The sequence below is a fragment of the Peromyscus eremicus genome, chromosome X (assembly GCF_949786415.1).
Source record: "Peromyscus eremicus chromosome X, PerEre_H2_v1, whole genome shotgun sequence".
NCBI lineage: Eukaryota > Metazoa > Chordata > Mammalia > Rodentia > Cricetidae > Peromyscus > Peromyscus eremicus.
The window spans coordinates 105,623,758-105,650,344 of record NC_081439.1 but is presented as its reverse complement, the minus strand read 5'-3'; the positions used below and the strand labels follow the sequence as shown (position 1 = coordinate 105,650,344).

The window sequence follows — 26,587 nt, the reverse complement described above, 5'->3', positions numbered from 1 at the left end:
GTCCCTACTGCTCTCCTCAGAGCCTATTTGGCTCTCACGGACATGGCGGACCCCGTTATTTAGTTCCATTACGCAGCCCGCGTCACCTCCACCAGGGTTGCCACCCACCATCGCCAAGGCAGCCTCTAAGGTGGAGACCTCAGCTATCTCCTCACCATTCTCATTCCTCACAATGTATATATATTGCCATTGGACCTTGCGGGCCATGACTAGTAGTGGGCCGAAGCCACAGAGAGAAGTGGGGCCCCAGGAATGACCACCCTCAAGGCCTATTGTTTGGTCAGTCTCTACTACCAATGAGGAGTCAAGAGAAGGCCTGAGGAAAGGGTGACGTCAACGTGTCCTTCTGCGCATGCTCCACACTTCTCCATGTTCCTCAAGGTTGACGTCAACACGCTCCTCACCAGATGGGCGCTATAGGCTTTTCCCTCCCTGACTGACTGCTCTGGGCTTTTTGACCTCTTGCTGAGGTAGGTGGTATTTGTTTTGTTGCACAAATGGTGGGTGTGGCCCAAAAGATGAGGAACGAGGGAGCCACTGTGAACAGGGTTGTGAAAGGTCGTGTGAAGTTAAACCTCACTTCCAGTGCATGCATTTAGAATAAGTTTTAGCTTGCATCTACGCACATGTGCATGCATGCTGCCTGTTCCTTCTAGGTTGTAGAGATGACACTGAAAGTGAATTGTGTAGCATTGCAAGATAATTGGGGAATAGAGTATGAGAGAAAGGTGGGAACACACACAGACCACAGGACCCTTGTGTGAACGTGTAGAAAATTTCTGTGGACCTCACCCTCCACCTACTACTGCTGCTCAGAGAATGGGCTTAGAACTAAGTGGACATGATCAGCTTAGTGGCTGCTAGTTCAAGAGTTCCTGTTAGTACACTGAATGCTGGCTAACCATTGTTCTTCAAGCTCAACATCAAGATCTTGGGACTGGGTTTGAATATAATTCTAGTTAATGACACTGTTGAAAACCAAACAAAAGACACCCCCTCCTCTAAAAAGAAAAATGATCTGCTTGAGAAATAATTACCTCAGATTATAATAAATTTGTAATCTCTGTTAAATTCCACATGTAATATTTGCCTCAGTTCTTATCACTGAGGATGTTGATGCAGTCCCTTATTTTGTTGGATGGAAGGTAAATACATAAATATTCAGGCAGTGTTTAAAACAATATTTGGCATGTGACATGTGGCATATGACACCTTTTCAGAAAAATAATAGGTGCTTGAGTTAGACACTGTTGGAAGTGGGGAGGGTCAGTACCACCCTTCCTGACAGATTCCCAGAAGTAAAGAAAATTTTGCCTTGTTCAGAATTACAAATTAATTAATTACAAATTAATTAATTATTTGGGATATAAAATAGGTCTACAAAAAATTAGACCCCAAAAGGTGCAAATTAAGAAAGATCAATTACGGATTCTTAATGACTTTCAAAGATTATTTGGAGACATTTCCCATCTACAAACTGTTGCTGGGGTAAAAAATGATGAATTGAGTAATTTGTTCAAAACCTTAGAAGGTGACAAGGACTTAAATCGTCCAAAAGAATTACCTGCTGAAGCTGAGAGAGAATTGGCCTTGATGGAAAAGAAAGTAAAGGAAGGACATGTGGATGTAGCTAGAGTTTTCCTGCCTGGCCCACAGTCAGGACAAATCTCTCTCACCTGCCAGTCCCACAGCCCCTCAGACCCAACCAAGTAAACACAGAGACTTATATTGGTTACAAACTGTATGGCTGTACCAGGCTTCTTGCTAACTTTTCTTACAGCTTAAATTAATCCATTTCTATAAATCTATATCTTGCCACGTGGCTCGTGGCTTACCGGCATCTTCACATGCTGTTTGTCATCATGGCGGCTGGCAGTATCTCTGACTCAGCCTTCTACTTCCCAGCTTTATTCTCCTCCTTGTCCTGCCTATACTTCCTCCTGCCTTACTACTGGCCAATCAGTGTTTTATTTACCAACCAATCAGAGCAACACATTTGCCATACAGAACATCCCACAGCACGCCTTTAATTCCAGCACTTGGGAGGCAGAGGCAGTTCAAGTATCTGGGAGTTGAACAGAAGCCTGGTCTACATGGTGAATATCACGACAGAGAGAGCTACGTAGTGAGACCCTGTATCAAAAAAAATTTCTCATAATCTGATTTGGTAGCAAAAAGGATATCATCTAATATGTTGTGAAAAGCACTAGTAACATCACTGCTACCATATAACTCACAAAATAGATGTATAATTATTCATTTCTGTTAATCTCAATAATTTATATCAGTTTGATTCTGAATCAACCCTATGTTGTCCATAAAAATTGCTATTTGATTTTATTGTTTTCTTAGGCCTTTAAGGTGGCAATAAAGAATTTAAGATTCTATCTGGTATTCTGTTTAACTCTAATATTTACTCTCTGGGAAATCAAGGAGCACAGCAAATCAAAGACATGCAAAGTTTCTCACTACTGGATAAAGAACACAAAAGAATTTGAAATGACACCCTTTGAACTAAAAGAGTTTAGTTGTAAGTACTTTTAGACAGAAGACTCAAATATGAGGAAGACTTGATAAAATGAAGAGAACCAATTAACTCATACACCTATACTACTTAGTTAAGTGAGTGATCCACTGTTAAAAGATTTCTCCAAAGGTTAATTACTGTCCGAATACAAAAAAAAGAAAAAGAAAGAAAAGAAAAAAGAAAAAAAAACATTTCACATCATGCAAAACTTGTTATTAATTGATTGCCCAAACAGGAGTTAACTTCATCTTTTGAAATTTCAGATAATATATTACAGTAGTTTCAAATTTGAAAGAGAACAAGAAGGGGTACATGAGAGGATTTTGAGGGAGGAAAGAGCAGGGTCAAAAGTTGTAATTATTATATTATAATAACAAAAATATAAAAAGCAGATGAAGAGAAAAAATAATTCCCTAATGGTTAGCTTTTCCTTGTTAAATAAACATAAGATGTAATTTCTCTCTGTTAATTGTAAAATCCAGGCCCCTAATGTAAGCATACAAAGGCACTGACTTTTAAAACATCATTTCAAAAGCATGAGAAATCGTGTTGTTTTATTTTCTATATTATTTCTTCAATTAATGTATTATTCATTTATTCATTGATACCAAACACACATTTTAAATACTATTATAGGATAAACTTACCTTCTGATGGCACATTTTGAGAATACTTACAGTTAGCCAGGAAATCAAGCAATGTATATAGCTCAAAGGTCACAGAACCCATTATCAATGGTATTTGTTGTAGACATTAGGACAGCTAAATGACTCCATGGAGAAAATAGTGTACTGAAACCAAACAGTTTTGAATAAAAATCACAGTTCTACAATTTTAATATTTATTTTTAAAACACAAGTCACAAATTTCTAACTTCCTTCTTCAACACTGCAAGCAGACAAAACAAATGCTCAAACTAAAAATAATTGAATAATTCTTTTCCTGAAAAAAAATTGCAATTTTCACAGCATACAATCTAAAATGTCCTGGATTTTGCTCTGTAGACCAGGCAGTTTTAACATGCAAAAATGATGCATAACACATGGGATTTTCCATTTTCATTTGGTTTTAAATTTCAATAAATTGTATTTAGAATAAAAAAGTTCTTTATAAATTATCAGTAATTTTAGAGGATTTTTAATAATCTTTACTTAAAATTAAGAGATTAACCCCTCATTAGTTCCTACAGTAGATCATATCAGTGAGAAATTAATCAATTTGGACTCAAAAGTTTGGATTTGTTACAAAATAGTTTATTTCGGGATATTAGAGAACAGCTCAGCAACTCGGAGCACTGGCTGCTTTTCCTGGGTTGGAATCATAGTACTGTAGTGGGTAGCCATTCCAGCTTTGTTCTGGAAGTTCCAACCCCCATTCGTAGATAATTTGTATATTGATACAAATACAGAACTATACTTGTTATAATATACATATATTTCTACTCTTACTTGAAATATTTGTATATTGATACAAATGTAAATTTATATCTGTCATACTTTATGTATGTTCTACTTCTGTTTAGGATATTCGGTATATTGATATATATTTAAGATTATTATCATATTGCATATCACACTACATACTCCTACCTCTGTTATAAATATTGGTATATATTTAAGATTATTGTCATATTGTATATCGCACTATACACTCCTACCTCTGTTATAACATCTTGTGTATTGTCACAATTTTGAAGTCATCGTTCTTTACCATACACTTGCTTATAGACTGTCTACCTTGTTTACGTGAAGCCTTAGTCCTTAGGTTATTTCGGTAGATAAGACTTATAGATTTATAGTCACCTATGCTTGTCATCTCTATAGTTACGTTAGTTAGGTTATACAGATTTACAGATACATAGGTCAGACGGACCGGTAATCTTCAAACACTTCATAGACCTAGAGAATATGGCATTTAAATAACTTAGAATTCTGTCGATGTAAGACACAATTGCTCCTGGCTGCACCAATTTGATCCCGAGAGAATGTTGGGCTTCTAGACATTTCCATTTGGAAGTTTGTCTTCTTGCCACAAAATGGCCTACTGGGCAAAGAACTGCCCTTGCCTCGACGGCTGACAGTACAAATGCAATGCTATCCTTTCTGAACAAGCGGGACACAAGGAAAGCGACCACTGTACTCTGCCAAGATAGGGTAAGATGGTCTTTCAGAATTCCTGCTTCTGAAAATGGTCTGTCAGATACTTTAGGCCTGTAGCCAATTTGAATGCACCAACAATGCTGAGAAACATTAGGTGACTGTCCAGGCTGCCAGCTGTCTCGGTCTACTCTGGCAAGATTCCCAAAAGTTGCTTACATCCATCTACCATTTCTCAGGTACCATTATATTCCTTCTCAGGTCTTTGATGGGATTGAAGACTAGCAGTTATAGTTACAACTTAGTAGATAGAACATATTAAGTATTAGATTCAGGTTCTTTAGGATAGGACACCTTTTGGAATGATCTTTGTAACATGCCATTTACCTATGCTCTATACTTCTCTGGATTTTAATATGTGTTTCTTGCTTGATATTGTTTGCATTGGTTGTAGTTCCATCTTATCTAGGTCATTATCCCTCATTATTCCTGGACAATATTTGATAACCATTCCTTTGTATATAGTCTTGTATTAGGTTAGAACTTTCTTATTTAGACAAAAAGGGGGAGATGTAGTGGGTAGCCATTCCATCTTTGTTCTGGAAGTTCCAACCCCCATTGAGACTTTGGCAACTGTCACGCCTACAAGGTGGGGCCAAGGGAGGCGCCTGGGGACCCGAGATCTGGATCGGCGGACACTCTCTCCGTTCCAGGACCCTGGATGGTGGAGGTGGATAAAGCAGAGCTCCAGAGAACACCGCTGGACTGTGATACACCTTCCCCAGACCCCGCGACCTATCTATCCCTTAATTTGTAAGTTACGCCATTAAATAAATCTCCTTTTAACTACGTGGAGTGGCCTTAATAATTTCACCAATATAGTACCCTCATGGGTGATTCAAAACCACTTATAACTCAAGTTGCAGAGGATTCTATGCCTTCTTCTGGCCTCTGTGAGCACAAGGCACTCATTTATGTGCAAATACCCCTTTATAGATTATTCAATGAACATTTGGAGAAATTTAGTAAGAGTTGACTTTGAGCCCTAGTGTGTGTTGAGTCCAGAGTACTTTTGTCCCGTGTCTTTTTTTTAATGAGCAGAAAAAATTTTTTATTTTTATTGAAAATAGAATCTTCTCATATATAATACACCCTAACCACAGTTTTTCCTCCCCTCTACTCTTGCTAGTTGTAGTTGTTTGGCCCACCACCCAGCTCACAAATAAGTACATAGAGACTTATTCTTACATATCAATTCCTGGCCTTAACTTGGCTTGTTTCTAGCCAACTTTTCTTAACTTAAATAATCCATCTACCTTTTGCCCATGGGCTTTTATCTTTCTCTATTCTATATATCTTTCTTTACTTCTTACTCCATGGCATGCAGAGTAGTGGGGTGGCTGGTCCCTCATGTCCCCCTCTCCTTTTCCATTTTTCGCTCCTCCCTCTTCTCTTTTTCCCCGTCTATTTATTCTCTCTGCCTGGCAGTCCTGCCTATCCCTCTCCTGCTTTGCTATTGTTCATTCAGTTCTTTAATAGCTGATCAGGTATTATAGACAGGCAGAATAACACAGCTTCACAGAGTTAAAGAAGTGCAACATAAAAGAATAGAGCACACCTTTGCATCATTAAACAAATATTCAACAGCATAAATGAATGAAACACATCTTAAAATAATATACCACAACAGCTAGCTCTCCCCCACACACATCCTCTCTCCCCAAGTTCCATTCCTCCTCCATTTCCTCTTCATAAAAGAGGAGGCCTCTCAGGGATACCAACCAAATATGACATAACAAGATACAATGGGACAGGACAAAAGCCCTCATATCCAGGTTGGACCAGGAAACCAGTAGGAGGAACAGAGTCCCAAGAGCAGCCAAAAGAGTCAGAGACATACCTGCTTCTGTTGTTAGGTGTCCCACAAAAGCTGGTGTACAGATCAATGCAGGCCCTGGGCTTGCTGTTTCAGCCTCTGTGAGCCCATGTGAGCCCTGCTTAGTGATCTGGTGGGCCATGTTCTCCTGGTGTCCTCCACCCTCTCTGACTCCTACAACTTTTTCTTCCCCTCTTTGAAGGGTTCCTCGATCTCCAAAGGTCCCTCATCTTAATGCAGAAATTCTGTTGGTCTCAGTGTCTTGACAGGCATGGCTCAGAACCTCATCCCTCAGATACTCTTCTTAGATGGAGTTTGTTGTAGTTTTTTTATTTATCATAATGACTGAATAAGGGATTTCCAAAAGGACTGAGTGTTGACTAAGTATTCTTCTCTCTCTATATATATATGCTGCACACAAGGTCCTTTATCATTATAATAATCAGGGTAACTTCCCCTACAAAGACGGCTACTCCTTTTTTCCTCCTGTTCACTCAATAGAAGATGCCAAAGTACCTGTTTAGGAATCAGAGATTCTGGTTCAACGAAATTACTGTAACCCCTAAAAAGAGAACTTCTCTTTTGGAAGCAGGGATGAAAAACATCAATACTCTCAGTAAATAACATGTAATAATGGAAAGCACAGCCAATTTTACGTTCTTGCCTTGGATTCATGCCTTGGAGTCAATATTCTGGCTATACACAGAAATAAATGTCATCAATTAAAGGAATTCCTGGCTATGAATTTGGTCACATTGTCTGATATAGTATTATGTGAGATTTCACCCTGGCAGAATATTTAACTATTCTGCAAATTTTTAAATAGCGGTATCATCTGAGCATCCAGGAAGAAGAGGATAATGCATAGAATATACATATTTCTTTTCCTTTCTTCTCTTATTAGGTCCATCACATTCCCCACTGTGTTATAGTGCATCATGATACCACCTAAAGAGTTCATTCCAGATTTTTGCATCATGGACAAACATAAGGGTTCTAGTAGGTAATTTATTTTATATGCCCAGAGCTTTCAATGAATATGTAAATTCACAATTTCTTGTAGCTTTACCCAAATATGCCCATTTACTATGATCTGAATATTTTTTTAGGTCCAAAACTCACTTTATATTTGATATGTTGATCTGGGATCTTTGATAGAGGAAATGTCTTTCTTGTAAGATTTAATTAGTATTCATGGAGACATATAAGTTCTTATGAGAGTTGGTAATTGAGCTGGGCATGGTGATTCGTTACTGCAATTCTAACATTTGGGAGGTTGAGATAGGATGGCTGGTAAAAGTTTGAGGGTGGCTTTGACTACACAGTAAGTTCCAGGCAAGCCTGTGATAAAGAGTTAGACCCTCTCCTAAATAAAACAAAACAACAAAAATGAAGATGAGGCTTTTTAAATGTATTCAGATAATGTGTCCTTAAGATCTTCTTTACATTTTCTGCATAATTTGAAGCAAAATATGGCAACTATCAAAAGGCCAGATACCGATGCCTGTTTCATTGTTGTTTTGTTTTACTTCTAGTTTTCAGAAGCGAATTAAATAAATTTATGCCTTTGCAAAGTCTCTGCTACTATGCTATTACAACAGAAAGCAAGCTATGACACCATGCCATTTAATCAGTTCTTTATTTACCAATGGGCGCCTTTCTCTTTTAATAACACACCTGCCTTGGTTGGAACTTTGACTCACTTAGAATTGATATAGTTTTATAATGAAATACTGAACTCATTCTTCACTTGTGTCTGACACTCTTACCGAGGTAGACAATCACTTTAGTTGTAACCCAAATGACCTTCTGACTGTCATATTTACACTGTGATTGTCAATTAATCATTCTCAGTATTTTCTTAGATTTTTATGAAAAGAGCCTTTCAAGACAACCAAATCTAGTCATGCTTATAGTGATTACTTTCTCTTTCCACTTTGTAAAATGCTACATGTATTTTATGCACAAAATTTTTAATAACATGCTATCCTAGTTGGCTCTAACTACATGTATTAGCCATTAGAATTCTATATTATACCAGTGGTTGTCAGACATTTCATTACCAGCCAGGAATCAGGTAATTTAACCCAAAATTCCACTATAATCTACTCTTTCTAAGGTAACTACTGATCAGAACTGCAGGTGATTATTTCCCCAGGAAGCATATTCTTAAAAAAGGATTCACTACACCGATTAGAGAACATTCTGAAGGTAAAAATTTGTGAAAGTAAAGGTAAAAATGGATTTAGAAAAATCAAAAATTTATCTTTAAGAAAATTTAAATGAAAAGTCAGCAATATGCAAGATGTTGAGTGAATCAGATGATTCTCTATAGCTGCACTGACTTGGAGCAAAGGAAGCAGGACTATATAGAAATCATCCATTGGATGCTACCTAAAGGATTTAGAGACAAAATCTATGACAAGGTAGTTGTCTTTGGCTAAACTTCTAGAAGGTGACTGAAGAATGAAAGCTGGCATTCCCAAGAGGCAGAGGTAGATGTGTATCATTGCATTGTCAAAACATCCTTATCTCCAAGCTGTAAATATTCCAAATGAAACTTAGTGCAAGGTTTGCTGTTCCTCATTGCAGTGCCTGCCAGTTTTATTTTTCTACAAAAATACACTCCTCTCTCTATAATGAAATCCTGTGTTTGTGGAATTTCTCATTGTCAGCTTATTTTTTGTGAGTGAAATTTTGGGCTGATGCTAGATTACACAAAGCTGAGAAGAAAAGTAAATGGGTTGAAGGGACTTATGCAGATAGTATATTTTGACAAATTATTGATACACATGCTAGAAAGAAGACTAATAAAGATATAATATCCAGCATTACACCTACATTTTTCTGCTACCAGAAGCTTCTCTTTGAGCATCAGCAAAAGGATCAGACTCTCAGCTCTGTAAATCAAATGGAGGTCAACTATGTACCACAATTAAGAATCCAGGCTGATTGTGAAGATCAATGAGCAAAAAAATTAATGTACATAAAAGTATTTCAGAAAGTGTAAATAAACGTGAATTTTTCCTTGCATTATTTAAATGAATTTTCTTAAAAACAAGTTTCAACCCCAATGTCTTTAATTATTCCATGAAGAAGTCACCTTTAGTTCTCTCTCAGTTGTACTAAAGAATTCCATTTTTGAGATATTGCAGTTTTGTCTTATTGGTTTTTAATTAACTGATGATAACATGAATGAGTGACTCAAATTTGAAATATCTATATCGCTGCTGGCAAACCAGAACCTGACTATGTGTTTCTATATTGTTGGCATTCTTTCATTGTTACCGGAAGTGCATGAAAATCACAGTGATGATTATTATCCAAGGAATCATGCTGTAAGAGGAAAAATGAAATTTGAGCCAATGCCTAATTTCCATAATGTATTTTAGAATTTTCATATGATGTAATTTGGTAGTTGGAATGCAAAATCACTGTTACATGTCTGATGTTGGAGTACATTTGAAAATCTGTGAATGTGATGAAATGAAAATATCTACATGCACTACTGATATCATTTTGAATATAATTTTTAGGAATGTTATAAACTTTCCAAAGTCCATTCATGAATCCTAAGTCAAAAATAGAAAGTTTACCATTAATTTTCAAGAATAGTACACTCTAGCAAAGATATATTCTGACTTGCCTAATGAGTTTACTCATTAATATACTAAACAATAGTATGTACTATTAACTGATTTCAACTTAGTATGATTATGAAATATTTCATAAATTTGCAGTAACTTCACTATCTCACAAAAATAAAACTAATTTATATGGGTCAAAATCATATGGTCTGAAAATATTAGGGGAAGAGCTTTCTGACATTCATAATGCTAAGTTTAATTCATGGGTAGGTGAAAATACAGAAATTAATATGTTCCCTTCCAAGGAAGAAGTCCTGATTTAGAAGGGTCAGATTATGTTCCTTGCTCCAGCCCTGAGATATTGATTTGAAAATTCACATAGAATCATTTAAAGTAAAAGAATATCACAAAATTAGGTTGGCTCAAAACTGTATAAATCTAATACAAATAAATGATTTTCATATTTACAGCCCCTCACTTTATGGTATAATAATTGTATTTCAAGACTTTGGTTATATTTAAAATCTGATTTAGAATAACATCTCACCTAGGCTAATATTGCTCATTAAATTACAATATGAAATACAATAATAGTCACATACATAAGTTTAAACTTTCAAGTATCCAGATTAAAAAAACTTAAAGAAGTAAAATTTAGAAAATGTATAAAATATTATAATACCACAAAATAATCAATATAAAAACATTGACTCTTTAATATTGCTGTAGTAAATTCTTGAATATTGGTTTATATTTTATTATCACAGCACATCTTATTTTAGGTTAACCACATGCTTATTCATGAGAATATACCATTGAAGTAACATAAATGTCTGTCAGTAAATACATAAGAAAGAAAATGTACATATGCCTTCTGGTAAGATGTCCCTGTCGGTAAAATGCTTGTCACACAAACATGAGGACCTGAGTTCATATGCTCAGCAGACACTTAAGAAAAATGCATGCATTTAACCCCAGAGTTTGGAAAGTGGAGACATCCAGAACTTCATAGCTTACTGGTCACCCTACCTACTAAACCAAGTGAGATCCAGGTTCTGTAAAATACTCAGTCTCCATAAAAAGAGATGAAATGTATTTCAAGAAGCTACTTGATGATGATCTCTGGCCTTCCCATACACGTATACATACACATACATGCATGAAGCAGTGTGTGCAAATGCACATACAATGTTATACTTGCACACAAACATACCATATACACATTGAAAGAAAAGCAATATCTATAGATATAATGAATGAATTTTCACACTTAAAAAAGATGCAGTCTCACCATTGGGGACAATATGGATAAAACTGAAAGATTATTTTAAGAAAATAATTAATTAATTAATTAATCTGGCACCGAAAGTCTACATACTGAATACTGTATTAACTTGCTTATTCATTGACTTATTTATCTATTCATTATTTTATGTATATGATTTTTTCCTGCATGTATGTATGTGTACTACATTCATATCTGGTTCCTAGAGAGGTCAGAAGACCATGTTAATCTGTAACTGGAGCTCTGGGTGATTGTAAGCCACAATATGGATTCTGAGAACAATACAGGTCCTCTACAAGAGCTCTTACCTGCTAAGCCAACTCTGTGGCCTTACATTAGCTTACCTTCATGTGTAGTCTATAATAACAAACTCATAGAATTTGAACACATAAAGTTCTTCTGGAATTGGAGCTTCAGAGGAAATTACAATTTGTTGATTATAGGATACAAAATAAATTCTGGATATATAGCATACAATATAGGCTTTATGATTAAGCTTAGTACTATATACTAAAAATTGTTACATGAACAGATTTTTTATTAATTATTCTTATCACAAAAGCAGACATTGTGATAGGACACTTATGGACAGAACATGGGCAAATTTGTGGCATAGACTGTAGTAGCACATTTGTGGGTTTATAGTTATCTACAACACAGAAAATCTAGTGCTTTATACATATCAATAATATCACAATAAATTAAAACAATTACACGATAAAAAATCCTTTCACAAAAACTGGTATAGTACATATACCATGGTGCTTTTCTTTCAAAATTACAGAAAACGTTTTGTAGTAATTTAGTGCTGTTTTATCAGTAAGGAACTGCAGTCCAGAGAAAAGAAAGGACAGAAGTGAATCTGGGAGACATACAGCTAATGAAAAAAACCATATTATGCAATCTGTGAGAACCTAATGGAAAACAGTAAATTTCCGAATGTCAAATAATCACAAAATTAAGACATAACTTTTGGGCTGTAGTAGTGTAGTGTTTTCACAATCCATTGCTTTAATGAATATGCCTCCTTCGTTCACTCCCTGAAATAATCCCTGAAATAAACTTATAGACATATTCTTTTGCTTTTGTGTTAGTTTGTACAGTTTTGAGCAATGTAGTTCATTATATCCTGAATGCCACACATTAGACCTTGTTTGACTCTAGCACTGGTATGATGTTTTTCTACATCACTGCCTTTACCTTCAGCAAATAGGTAAAGGAAAGATGAGATTCTTGGACTGAGACTAGCAGGAAAAAAAATTGAACATAAGTTGCTGCAAAAGTAATTCCAAATGACAATTTACAATTAGACTATCTTTATTGATGATGTTGTCATACTTTATAACTTTATATGTATATATGCATGCATTTATTTAGTGTGTGTGTGTCTCTGTGTGTGTGTGTGTGTGTGTGTGTGTGTGTGTGTGTGTGTGTGTTCTAAGACAGGATCAATCTTTGTAGTCCTGGTCACTCAGCAGACCATGCTGGCCTCGAACTCACAGAGATCCACCTGCCTCTGCCTTTCATGTGCTGGGATTCAATGTGTGTGCCATCACACCCAGCAACAGTATACTATTTTTAAATAAGAATAAAAGCAGTTTCTGTCAGTGTAAAACAGTATATCATTTTGTATTCTTTACAGAATATTTCTAGATGTTTAGAAATTTCCTCTTACACAAACAATAATTTGTTACCAAGACAGTGATTTAGAATCTTGTTTACTATAGCAGCAGTATTTCTACTTTTGAACATCTTGACTTCCCAAGTCTTTTGTCTAACTGGAAATCAATACTCTAAAGACAGGAAGTGAAGACCAATTTACACCTTTAAAATTAACTGTGTAATTCAAATTTCAGCACTTCTCTGAAACTAATCAGACAACGATCACAGAACTTTTGTTCATGTGTGCAACAGCAAAGGAGTTTTAATTATACAGTAACATAAACAAAGTGTTGAATGTTAAGTTAGTGAAAAATCAGCTAGACAAATATTTTTACTAATGCTTGAAAAGACTCATACATTTACAATGAGATACAGCTAATATTCATCGCCTACAAGCACAGCTAGTGGAGATGTAAATATATTTCAGAAAATGTTACCCTTCAGTTTATGGCTATTCTTTAAAAGAAATGAAATGGTAATTGTTCAAATTTTTATACCTTTATCAAAAGTGGTATTATGGATAATTGCATACTAAACACAGCTCCCAAGAGTAAAATTCAAGATGTTAAAATAAATACTTGTTAAATCTATGTTGCCACATTTACATTTAATGTATCTATTTATTGTCTAATAAATTATGTCCTCTTTATTTGATAATTCCTCATGTATATTTCCAAACCATTGCATGTTTACAGTTTTAATGCTCAGTTTCTATGCTATAATTCAACTATTCAAGTATTTTGACGTGTGTGTGTGTGTGTGTGTGTGTGTGTGTGTGTTCCAAATTTTTCCTCATTTTAGATAAAGCTGTAGTAAATATCTCTTTATGCTGAAATCCCAAGAGTAAAAATAGTGGCCCAAATTTTATGGCTCTTCATACATATTGCTAAAATGCTTTCCATGTAGTACAAGTTTATACTGCCACCAACATACTAATATGTTGTATACTAATAAATCACAGGCTTGCCTGCCTAGAATCGACTCATTTTCCAGCCTTAATGGGCATAAAATGGCATTTCAAATGTCATTATTTATTAGAGAGGCTTGGCATTTTCCTTGTTTTATTTGGTTAGCTTTTTTGTTTTGTTTTGCTTTCAATTTGCTATTTTACTGACTCTTCATTCACTTTACTCCTTCTTCTTGATATTTATGAGTTAAAATTTTCTTTCATAGTTATTGATGTGAATTATATATTTGTCATATGTAATAGCAGTTACTATATTTCTCTTCTCTTTCATTTCTATTGAATAGATGTTTCACATTCTTCATAATTGAATACCTCAGTCTTCCCTTTAAAATTTTCACATGGCCTCAAATTGTAAAAAGATTTCATCTATCTCAATTTCTCATATACATCATATACATCATATTCTAACTTTTGGTAGATTTTCTATGGCATCATATATTATGCAACCTCTTATCTTGAATTTACATGACTTGATATAAAATATTAATCAAAGTATTTTTGGAAATGAAAATTTTCTCTCAAAGATACTACACAATTATTCCAGGATTATTTGTTAATTCTTTGTTAAATACTTTAAGGTGTTTTGACTACATATGTCCTTTAGAACCACATGATGCTTTTTCAACTATAATAATATAATTTCTGTAGTTCAGCATCCTTTAAAATATAATTGCCCTTCTTTTATGTACTTTCAAGTTTATAAAATCATATGTATGCATATTTAATTTCCAGAGTTTTATTCTATTTTTAGAACATATTTTCTTAGAATTTTTATTGACATTGCATCATGGAAAATCAGCAATTAAGAGGTTTTTAAATGATTCTTTTATGTTATATTTCATTGGCTCAAGCTATCAGAAAGTGAAAATTTATTAGTTACATCTGTTAAAATATTTTCAATACTTTTTAAAAGTGTATTACACCAGCCAGGATACTAATAAGAGTAATAAAAACTGTCATGAGCCGGGCAATGGTGGCCTATGCCTTTAATCCCAGCACTCGGAGGCAGAGCCAGGTGGATCTCTGTGAGTTCAAGGCCAGCCTGAGTGAAATCCAGGACAGGCACCAAAACTACACAGAGAAACCCTGTCTCAAAAAACCAATAATAATAATAATAATAATAATAATAATAATAAACTGTCATGAAAATCTCACAGTAACTTTTAGAAACCTTTGATAAATATATCTGTTCATTTCAGATAGAAACACCCAGGAAGACTGTTGCCAAGTTACTCCATCATGTTTGAATTCCTGGCTTCCTATGTATGATTATGTAGACAGCATAACGTCCTCTGAAAAATAAGCATTTCAGATAATTTCAGAAACTGTCAGTATTTTTTTATATATAATAATGGTATTTTCCTTTTACTTTTCAGTAAGCAAATATCTGTGGCTTTTGTGGAATAAAGGAGGTAGATGCTTATTACTCTTTGGAAAGAAAAATCCACTCTTTATCATGTTGAGGAAATTTCATATATTTTAATATATAGTTGTTTCTATTGTGAAAATATCAAAATGATATTTAATTATTTTAGCCTCAATTTTATACTGTTTCTATTTGAACAAATATGAGCAATAAATTTCCTTTGCTAGTAATGACTGTCATTAATGTTATGCTTACAGTATACATGTTTTACATACATTGCTGCATTTAATCTTTACAATAAATGTAGCTAGCTATTTTATTAGTTTCCTATAACTGATGCAATGTATTACTACAAATACTGTTATTTAAAACACAAAGATTGCCAGGCAGTGGTGGGCATGCCTTTAATCCCAGCACTCAGGAGGCAGAGCCAGGTGGATCTCCGTGAGTTTGAGGCCAGCCTGGGCTACAGAGTGAATTTCAGGAAAGGTGCAAAGCTACACCGAGAAAGCCTGTCTCAGAAAAAAAATAAAATAAAAATAAAATAAAATAAAACACAAAGATTTCATCATCTTAGAATTTTGGAAACTGAAAGTTTCAAAACAATGTGACAGCAGGGCTAAATTCTGTCAGAAGCTTTTAAAAGACCATATATTCTTTATTCTTTCACCTTCTAGCTTATGTCAAGCCAGCCTAACCTCAGTGCTTCTTGGCTGGCCTGTAGATAGATGCTTCACTCAAGTCTCTGCATGTCTCTTTGCATTCATTTCTTCACTTTGTGTGTTTCTCCAGGCTGAAGAGATGGCACAGAAGTGAAGAAAAGATACAGTTTTTGCAAAGGACCCTAGTTTGTTTTCTTAGCATCAACACTGGACAACTCTTAACGGCCTAGACCTCCAGCTCCATGAAGATAAATGCCTCGGACTATGGAGGCACATGCACATGTGTGCACATATGCCACACAGACACATACATGATTTTTAAAAGATAATAGGTACCTTTTAAAATAAGTATGGTCCCAAAATATTCTTTGTAAAAGTTTGAAATAAAATAAAAGTTTGCTTAAAATGCATAGGACTATGTTCATTTTATATTTGCTCTTTTTATAATATTTATTTCTTTTTAATTTATTTGTTTTATTTGTTTTTCTTAATGTTTTCTTTGATGGACACTGAATAAATAATTATATTGTTTTCACCTTTTGGTATATATCAATATAGTTGATCTTAGGTTAGTTAACATATAATATGTCACAAGAGCTTAATTCATACGACATCTTAAATGCTAAAATAACATAGTCATCTGATTGGTGCAGGTTCTGCTGTTAAAATCCCATCTCTGAAGTTTGGTTACTTATAAAGCCAGGATACATATTTAGCTCAAACTTTCTGTAGCTTAAAATTCAAAAGCTAGTGTGTCCATCTCTGAAATCTTGTGAGAGTTTCAAGATAATTGATGTAGCAGTGGTGAGAATGCTTAGGAAAAGATTACATGCTGAGACAGTTATCCAGAGGCTTTTATAGGTAAATTTCACTCCATTTGTAACAACCTGTGTTCTCAAGAAGTACCTGAGACTCCAGGACTTCTTTAGTCCCTTTGTAGAGAGTTGGCTACAATGACATAATCTTTCTTGAGCTTTATCAAATTAAGGTTCCCTCCCAAGTGAACATGAGAGCCATTTGAAGATTCATGATAAAATTATAATGGAAGGAGAATTTGTTGACACATTTACTCCACTTAGATTACTTTGATCAAATATTTTTTACTAATCTCTATTAAAATTTTATACAATGTTTTGATCATATTATTTCCCCCCTTCCAAGTCCCTCCAGAACTTCCCTACCATGTTATCTATAAAAAATATAAAAAAAAAAAGAGGAAAACTAAAACAAGCGAAAAAACAAACACTAAAACAAAAATAACAGAGCAAAACAACAGATACGGTTCTGTTTTATGTTTATTCTTATGTATAAGACCTTCCCTGGAGTGTGGCTGATACACCCAGCAACACTATATCACAGAAAACTGATTTTTGCTTTCTCAGCAGGTATCAATTGCAAATACATTCTTGGTTAGTGGTGAGATTTTGAGTTTCTTACCCGTCAGCACTGAGATTTTTTTTCTGGTTTGAACCTGTGCAGTCCCTGAGCATGCTGCCACAGACTCTGTGAATTCATATGTGTATCTGCCCTGCTGTGTCTGGAAGATGTTAATTCCTCGGAGTTAATATATGACTTCTTGTTCTTACAATCTTTCTGCCTCCACTTCTGCGTAGAACCCTGGGTCTTGAAGGGAAGGGTTTTATAGGCATCCTATTTAAGACTGAGTGCTCCAAAGTCTCACTTTCTGCCCATTTTCCAGTTGTGGATTTCAGTGTTACTTCCATCTACTGCAAGAAGTTTCTCTAGCCGGCGGCAGTGGCACACACCTTTAATCCCAGCACTCAGGAGGCAGAGCCAGGCGGATCTCTATGAGTTTGAGGCCGGCCTGGTCTACAGAGCAAGATCCAGGACATGCGCCAAAACTACACAGAGAAACCCTGTCTCAAAAAAAAAAAAAAAAATAGAAGTTTCTCTAATAAAGACTGAGTGATCCACTAATCTGAATCCCAGGCAACAGTCATTTATTTGTAGGACTTGGCTCATGTGTTTTATATAGCTCAAAGCACAATTAAAAGTAGAAACAATTTACTCTAAAATGAAAAATAAGCCAAAATAAACAAATTTAACTTCCTGTAAAACTGGTAAAATAAAGACAAAGAAAAATGATTTTTTTTCTTTTTTTATTCTTAGAGACAGGGCTTCTATGTGTAGCCTTGGCTGTCCTGGTGCTCTCTCTGTAGACCAGGCAGCCCTCAAACTTAGAGATCTGCCTGCTTCTGCCTCTCAAATGCTGAGATTAAAGATGTGTGCGACCACACATTGAAAAATGTGAAAAATGATTCTTTCAAGTGACATTTGGACAGAGTACTGAGACAGCAGTCTTTTGTGGAATAAGATCACTAAAAAAGAAAAGAAAGTTCAGCATCTTCATAGTAATTTCACTTTTTGTGGTAATATTGACATTGCAATTCTGAAGCTTTTTATGTGTTGTCAAATAAACTAAATATATAGTTTATGGTTTAATTTTTATTAATAATCAAAGAGAATGAACATACATATATATAAAAATCTTGAGAAAATTGATTTTATATTTAATTTAATTAAGCATATAAATGGAATCATTTTTATTTTTAATGTTGTTCTTGCTAATATATTTCCTAGCTGCTCTGCTGAAGGTCTGGCTAGAATCAATGGCATAAATCTAAATATCTTATAAGGTATTAATATCCAAAACACATAGGGAACTGAAGCAATTGTAGAAAAAGAAAACATAAATGGATTTTGAAAATGAAAACAAGATCTGAGTAGACATTATTCAGAAACAGTTGGTCAAAGGGTTTATCAAGATCTCAATGTTTCTAATCATCAGGAACATACAATTCAGTATCACAGGTAAGATATTGCCTCAAACTTGTCAGAGTGTCTATTTTTTAAAAAAAAGACAAAAGATTACATGGTTGAAGTTTTGGAACAAAGGGAACATCACCGTACTATTTATGGAATTGTAAATTAATACAGGCATTTGACAGATGATATTCAAAGTCCATGATGCTTCTTAGACAGGGAAAATTGTAAGTTTTTGACACATTCAGTGTGATTAATGTAGTAAATGATAGTATAATGCACATTTCAGAATCCACTTAGAATGAAGTTTAAGTATTCTCACAACAAAAGTTCACTTGTGAAGTGATTTATTTATTAATTACTTGATCTAATTCCTAACATGTATTTGTAGTTCACAAGATTATCTTATGTCCCATAAGCATATATAACTATATTAACTTATAACACGAGTAGAAAATGTAAAAATAAGCAGACATCATTAGCAATAAGATTTCATTCTTAGATATTGTTTTCTAAGTTTGACCATACACTAAAATCAATCAAGGTTTCTTGTGGAAATTATATATCTAAGGGCATGGAAAGAAAGTACAAACTGTAAGAAATTACAGCAAGTATAGAATAAAAGGAAAAGGATAAGTAATGTGCAGGTAACAAGCACAGACATTTTAAAGACTGCTTATAATGAATTATAGTTTTATAACAAAATAAAAAACTTGAGTTTCAGCACCAAAGTAAAATCGGCACTGAAGTACAGTATTTTACTTGTTTGCCATATGAAATACTGTCTCCCAGAACATTTTATCTTACATCAACTTTGAAAATATTCCTTAATGCTTCTCATAGCTCTACCTTGGAGACTATTTAATCCACCATTATTTTATATAACATTCACTTAAGTGTACTTTTCCTGTGAATTCTGTATTTGCCCATTATCTTGAAAATAAGTATATATTTAACTTTAAACCATATCCCAAAGATATGACTAGTAATTCAATTAATGTTTGTTGTGGTTGTGAGTAATCATATGGTGTGCGTAATATCCCTAAATTATCTCCCGAATGTTTTAATGAGTGTATTACAAATTCTGTTGATTTCTGATTCCACAGTTGAATGTGCTTATATGAATGTGAATATATGCATTCATAGTGGATAATACTGCAATTTGTTTTTCTGTTAAATGTTGCTATTTTATACTGCTTATTATCTAGTGAATATTACTTGTACCTAATCAAATCTCTTCTTTATATAATTTACAGCCACCTCAGTAATTCATAAAATTATTCCCTCCCTGATGAGTTGGCATAGTTTAAACTGCATTATTAATTTTTCAGATAATAACCTTGAAGGAAAATTAAATCTAGCTCCTAACTTATTTTTATAATTATTTGAATTTGTATATTTTATGTTGATAACATCATTATTTAATTCACTCTTTTATAACAGTTCTATTGATATACAAGTTATATAACAATGCTCATAATTGTAAAGTGCAAAATTGGTTAATAGCTTAGTCATTGTTTTGTTATCATATCATTTCAAATTACATTTTTCTTCATTAAAAAATACTCAGAAATTCACTCAGTTCCAGGATCCTCCTTTTAATTATCGTTTTGTTTTCTGTCTCTTCCAATCTGTCTGTCTATCATCTATATTTCCATGTAAGATGAATGTGTGTTTTTGACTGGAGTTTTCAAATTATCCTAGTGTTTTCAAATTATATCTGTTATAGCAGCAACACATTTTGTCATAAATGGACAATTTTAGTTATATCTTCAACAATTAATCGACATCAGTGTAGTTTGTACTTTGGAGCTGATATGAGTAAGATACAAATATTTGTATATAATTTTTGCTTTCCAACACCAAGCTTTGCAATAGAATTAGAGACATAAATAATAATATGTTGTTTGTTATTTTTGTTGTTTTGTGGAATTAGAATACTGTTTCCTGGATTAGGAGCACTTACATAACCTGCCTATGAGACCATGAAGCTTCTAGCTTCTTCTCATTATTGACAACATATTTTATTTTCTCTCTTACTGTTTATAAAAAATGCAGATGATGTACTTTATTATGGTTTTAAATTGAATTTGTTTCATAACTAATGTTAAGCACATTTTCATGTTTATTGCATCTTTGTGTATGTCCTATTTAAATAAATCTCCATTCAGAAAGTTTCTTATTTTTAAAAGGGATTATCTCCTGTTATTATATAGTTATAAATTACATTTATTTGTTTTAATGGGATTTCTTTGTATGCAAACATGTGTGCTTCTTCCTCTATATGTTTTTCTTGTGCTTTTTCTTTGTTTATTTCTCTTCTGTTTGTTTTGCCCTATTCTGGTTTGTTCATTTTTATTTTATCTTATTATTACTATCCTATTTTAGATAGCTGTTAGTAATATAATGAGAGAGAAGAAAGGGTGTGGATTGCAGTGGGTGGAGAAGTGAGGAGGATCTGGGAGAAGCTGGGGGAATGGAAACCATAATGAGAATATATTGCGTGGAAAAAATCTATTTTCAATAAAAAATATATTTACATTTAATACATATTCCTTATGAATATACGTGCTTTTTTGTCAACTTGACACTAACTACTGTCTCCTTGGAAGACAGAATCTCAGTTGAGGAAGAATTTGTAGCAGACTAGTCTTTGTGGATGTGTATGGGGCAACTTCTTGATTAATGATTGGTATGAGAGGGCCCAGCCCACTGTGAGTATTATCTTCTCTAGGCAGGTGTACCTGGGCTGTATAAGAGGAGTAGCATAGCAAGCTGTGAAAAGCAAACCAATAAGCAGCTTTCTTCTATGGTTCTGGTCTTTGCTGCTGCTTGAGTTCATATCTTGACTTCACTCAATGATGGACTGGGATCCAGACCTGTAAGCTAAATGAGCCCATTCCTCTCCAAGTTGCTTTTGGCCAGTATTTTATTACAGAAACAGAAAACTAAAATAAAATTGTATATAATGTCATATTTTGTGTGTTTCACTTGATGTTTTTTCTTCAAACTTCAAGTGATTTTATTTTATTTTATTTTGTTATTTGTGTATTTAATAACACATCTAAGAAGTCACTGACCCTCATCCATATACTAATCAAGCCCAGCCATGCTTAATTTCCAGGATCAGATAAAATTGGGCTTATTTAGAGTAGTATGCCCACTGGTGCAATAGGAGCATGGATATTATAAGAATAAAACAACATTCTCTGATTGTATGTGAGTCTTGCTTCACAAGATGGAATCCATATCTAGAATCATAGAAGGAGCCACAAACCTGTGGCTACATAGGTCGTAGACCTAGGAGAGAATTCAGTGTTACTATTTTGCTAAACAGATACAGGATTAAAAGGACTTCCAATGAATTAGTGATGCATCCACAGATAAGAGCATCTCTCAACCCACATTAGAGAAGGTTTTTTCCTTCCAGTAGATGATAAGCAACACAGAGGCACTAAATTGGTCAATGTGCAAAGAAAAAGACACTGTGGAGGACTCAGTACAAAATGTGACATTCCTTCCATACCTCTCTTCTTGGAACATAGAGATCTAAATTTAAAAGAGGACAGAAAAATTGTAAGAGATAGTAATGGTAAATAATATCAAGGGGAAAATTGCATTTTCTAGATGTAACAGTTGCATAGATTCACAGCAATTATGACAGCATGTAAAAGACATGTGGAGTCTTAAGCCAGATATAATCCTGGAATGAGAAAGAGGAAACATCTGTATTGAATCTAACCACTAGCTGAGCAGCTATTGACATTTGCTAGGTGATGGAAGAGGGACAGTTGGTTTTCTTTAACGATGCAACTCATACTAGGTCAATCTCATACCAAAGCAAGCCCTACTTCTAGAACTAGCTAGACAACAAAGAATGAACTTAACGAAGGTGAAGTGGGGAAGAAACTCAAAGTTGGCTGAGTAGAGAGGTTAGGGTGGTGAGAGTGATTATAGGTAGGAGCTGTGGGAGGCAGATGAAGAGTTTCAAAATACATTATATTAAAAGTCTCAAATAATTAATAAAATATTGACAAAAAGCAGTCAGAAGGAGGCTGAAGAGATGGTTCTGTATATAAGAATGAAATATGGTTTCAAACAACCACAGAGTGGTGCAGTACCATCCATAGCTCCAGTTCCAGAAGATCAGAACCCCTCTTATGACTTCTGTGGGCAACAAATGCTCACATGGTGCACATACATGCAAGCAAAATATTCATAAATATAAATCCTTAAAAAGTCATTGATTTAGTCAAGGTCACAAAAATGTACATTTGTGAGGATTTGTATCTTAACTACATTGCTTTTGCTGATACATATAAAAGGGATGCATTTTCATGTATTTATCCCTCTTTAAGGTTACATAATCAATGTTTTATAGCTCTTAATTAATAAATATTTCACTTGCTACAGTAAATTTTCTCTTTGAAACACTTATTTTTATGCATATCTGCATGTGCCTGTATGTATTCCTCAGGTGTACTGGTACCATCAGAGGGCAGAAGAAGGATTTGGATGATCTAGAGTTCCAGAATTTTAGGAACCACCCAATATTGGTGCTGGGAATCAGACTCAGATCCTCTGGAAGAACAGCAAGTGTTTTTAAACACTGAATCACCTCTAGTCAAAATTTACTATTTTATATGCTTTGTATATGAAGTTAATTTTGTTTTTAAATTGATTTTAAAATTAATTCTTTGAGAATTTAGTATGTGTTTTGATCATTTTCACCCCTTCCTCCAATGCTTCTTAGTTCCTCTTGTGTTTTTCTACTCACCCTACATTATGTTTCCACAAATAGTTACAAATTAAACAAAAAAAATGCTTATTTGGGAAAGATTTACCTTTACATAAGCATGGCATCTGGCTATAAGGAAATATTTATTCCATAGTCTGAATATGTCCTCCCAAATTCATGTGTTGAAATTTAATAGTCAGTGTGTGCTGTGAAATAATTCCTTTGTATACTATAAAGATTTGTCACTTAAATTGGTTTAATAAAAAATTGACTGGCCAGTAGCCAGGCAAGAAGTATAGGCAAGACAACCAAACTAAGAATGCTAGGATAAAGAAAGGTGAAGTAGGAGTCTCAAGCATATGCAGAGAGAAGCAAGATGAGCATGCTGTACTGAGAATAGGTACCAAGCCATGTGGCGAAGCATAGATATGAAATATGGGCTAATTTAAATGTAAGAGTTAGCTAGTAACAAGCTTGAGCTATTGGCCAAGCATTTAAAATTAATATTAAGCGTCTGTGTGGTACTTGGGAGCAGCTTGTGGGAAAGAAATTTCTGCCTACCAGTGTGACACCAATAAAGAACAGAATATTAAGGTTATTATTAACTCTGGAAGGTAAATTACTTATAAATAGGCTCAGACCTTATAGAAGGGTAGAGGTTACTGGGTCTGGTAGCATAGACCTGTATAATACCAGCTGCTTAGGAAGATGAGATGTGGGGGTTTCAAATTTAAGGCAAGTCTTGGTTACAGAGTGAGACCAAGGTCAGCTTGATGACCTTAGTGAGACACAGTTGCAGAAGAAACACATAAATGCACACATGTACACACATGCACACAAATACACATAGAGAAACATGGATGCAAATAGAGTGCATTGCTAGAGCAATTTCCTGGCATCCTGAGGGCCCAAATTTAGTCTCCACTATGTAAGAAAGAAGGAAATTAGAAATTAATGAAAAGAGAGAGGAGGGAGAGAAATGAAAACAAAGGCTTAGGCAATTGAGGTAGTGAGATCACACTCTTCTGCTGTTCTACACTAAAGATAGTCCATCCATTCACCTTCATTTATCCTTTACACTTTGCACATATGACGATGCCTAAATAGATTCTCATATGAAAATCAGTCTTTGTCCAGACATGAAAGTTTTATGTGCTATGCTCTTGACATGTTAGCATTCATAAAAGTGAGAAAATGAAATATCTCCCTTTCTAATTTGACAAATATCAAGGATACTGTTATAGTTGAATAAAGAGACTAAAACACTTATATTTCCAATTTTAATAGTAGTATTTTTTTCCTACTTATTTGCCTGGACTAAAATCTCTAATATCATATTCAAGTATCTGGCAAGAGAATATATCCTCTGTATATTATTTGCCAAGTATCTTCATGCTTATTTAGTATGAGTTGGAAAATATATTCTTTCCCTCATTTACCATACACTCAAGTGCAGCTGCCATAGGGAAATACCTGTATCTCTTATTAAAAATATTTAAAGATTGAATCTAATATGCTATATATATACATGCAAGTGTGTTAGTATTTCCTGGAATTTTTAGGCACAGGTGATAGTACAAGGAAAACAGTCCTTTTACCGTGTCTCTACGTGCTGCAGGTAATGGGGTCAGAGATAGTTCACAAAATATATTGGTTTGGAGATGAAAATTTAAATGTTTTTCCAATGCAATAGTTTAGTATCATGTTCTATTAGCTATTTGTTTCAGATGGAATTTATGTACTGGTGCATTTCGTTTTAAGGCTTAATTTTCTTCAGGCTATTGCCTCAGTTCCGATGACTTAACTTTCACAATTCATGCCTGATACAGCTACAAATGACTCTTCCCAATAGCATACTGTGCCAGAGAATTGTACAGGTCACCCATATCTGTTGCAAAGAGTCATTCACTTTACTCCTTTCAAATTAATTGCCTTTAAGCCCTTTCCATTGTGCCTTGCATTACAGCACTATGTGCAAGCTGCTGAGTAGCTGAAGCTATTGATATTCAATATGTCTATAATTACTAAGGACTGCCAATCAAGTTCTCTTTCAATCTTTAAAGAATAGTTGTCATTCAATTTCTGGATTTTTTTCTCAGAATCAAGAAAAAAATTGAAATACCTTTATTACCATTTGTGGTCACAGAGCTTTAATATCTGCTTTGGTGGACATCTTTAAATATAGAACTTTTTAGCACATAAATTTAATAAAAAGGATACATTTTTGGTGCTCATGCTTAGCTACTTTTTAAAAGTTAATTTATTTTCCATGCTTTGGCATTTTATACATGTATATAATGAATTTTAGTCCTTCTTGCCTCCTTTATAACTCTATCTTATCACCATTCCTCCTACTTAATACCTTCTTTGCAACTCCCTTTCCCACTTTTATGTTTTTTTGCACGTGTGGCCCACTGAGTTCGAATATAGTGCCTGCCTAAGCATGGATAAGAGGCTAATTGCAAGAGCTGTACAAGCCCGTTGTCCTTGGGTTCATCACTCTTGGCAGTGGCACACCTTCTTACATCCACCATTAACTCTCAGTATACACTCTGTGAGTTTGGAGCCCCATGAACCCTTGCCTTTACATGATGGAATGTTCACGGACTAATTTTATGTAAGTCTTGTGCAGGTAACTCTAGCTCCAGGAAGTTTGAGTGCTTCAGTTATGTGGTGTGCAGAAGATACTATGTTGCCACTCTGTTCATCGACCTCTAGCTTTTATAAACACTGATATGAAGCTACAATGTTCAGAAATTTTGTATCTATAATCATCTAAGAATATGACCAGAAAGTGTAGTGTGTGTGTGTGTGTGTGTGTGTGTGTGTGTGTGTGTGTGTGTTGATTATCTTAGTTCATTCCTTAAATGTTTCACATAATTTAATAATGACTGTCTGGTCACAGGCTCTTCTTTCTGAGGAAAGTATTTTATTCTTTCATGGTCATTGTTTGATATTAGCCACTTGAAGAGATTTTATACATTTGTGGTTGTAAGGTTGATATGTCGTATGTGTTAATGAAGCTTTCTATTCAAGG

The 26,587-nt window shown here is 34.4% G+C and overlaps 1 long non-coding RNA gene across 2 annotated transcripts; it reads left to right on the top strand.

Annotated features, from left to right (window-relative positions):
• Positions 1-3: 3 nt before the first annotated feature.
• On the top strand, positions 4-16,440 carry LOC131899171 (uncharacterized). 2 transcript variants are annotated; one of them, XR_009376064.1, is made up of 3 exons: positions 4-470; positions 7,404-7,502; positions 16,159-16,440. It is a non-coding gene; the product is annotated as an uncharacterized LOC131899171 (long non-coding RNA). The 2 variants fall into 2 exon arrangements; XR_009376065.1 differs by having other exon boundaries at positions 5-470; positions 7,404-7,498.
• The last annotated feature ends 10,147 nt before the right edge of the window (positions 16,441-26,587 follow it).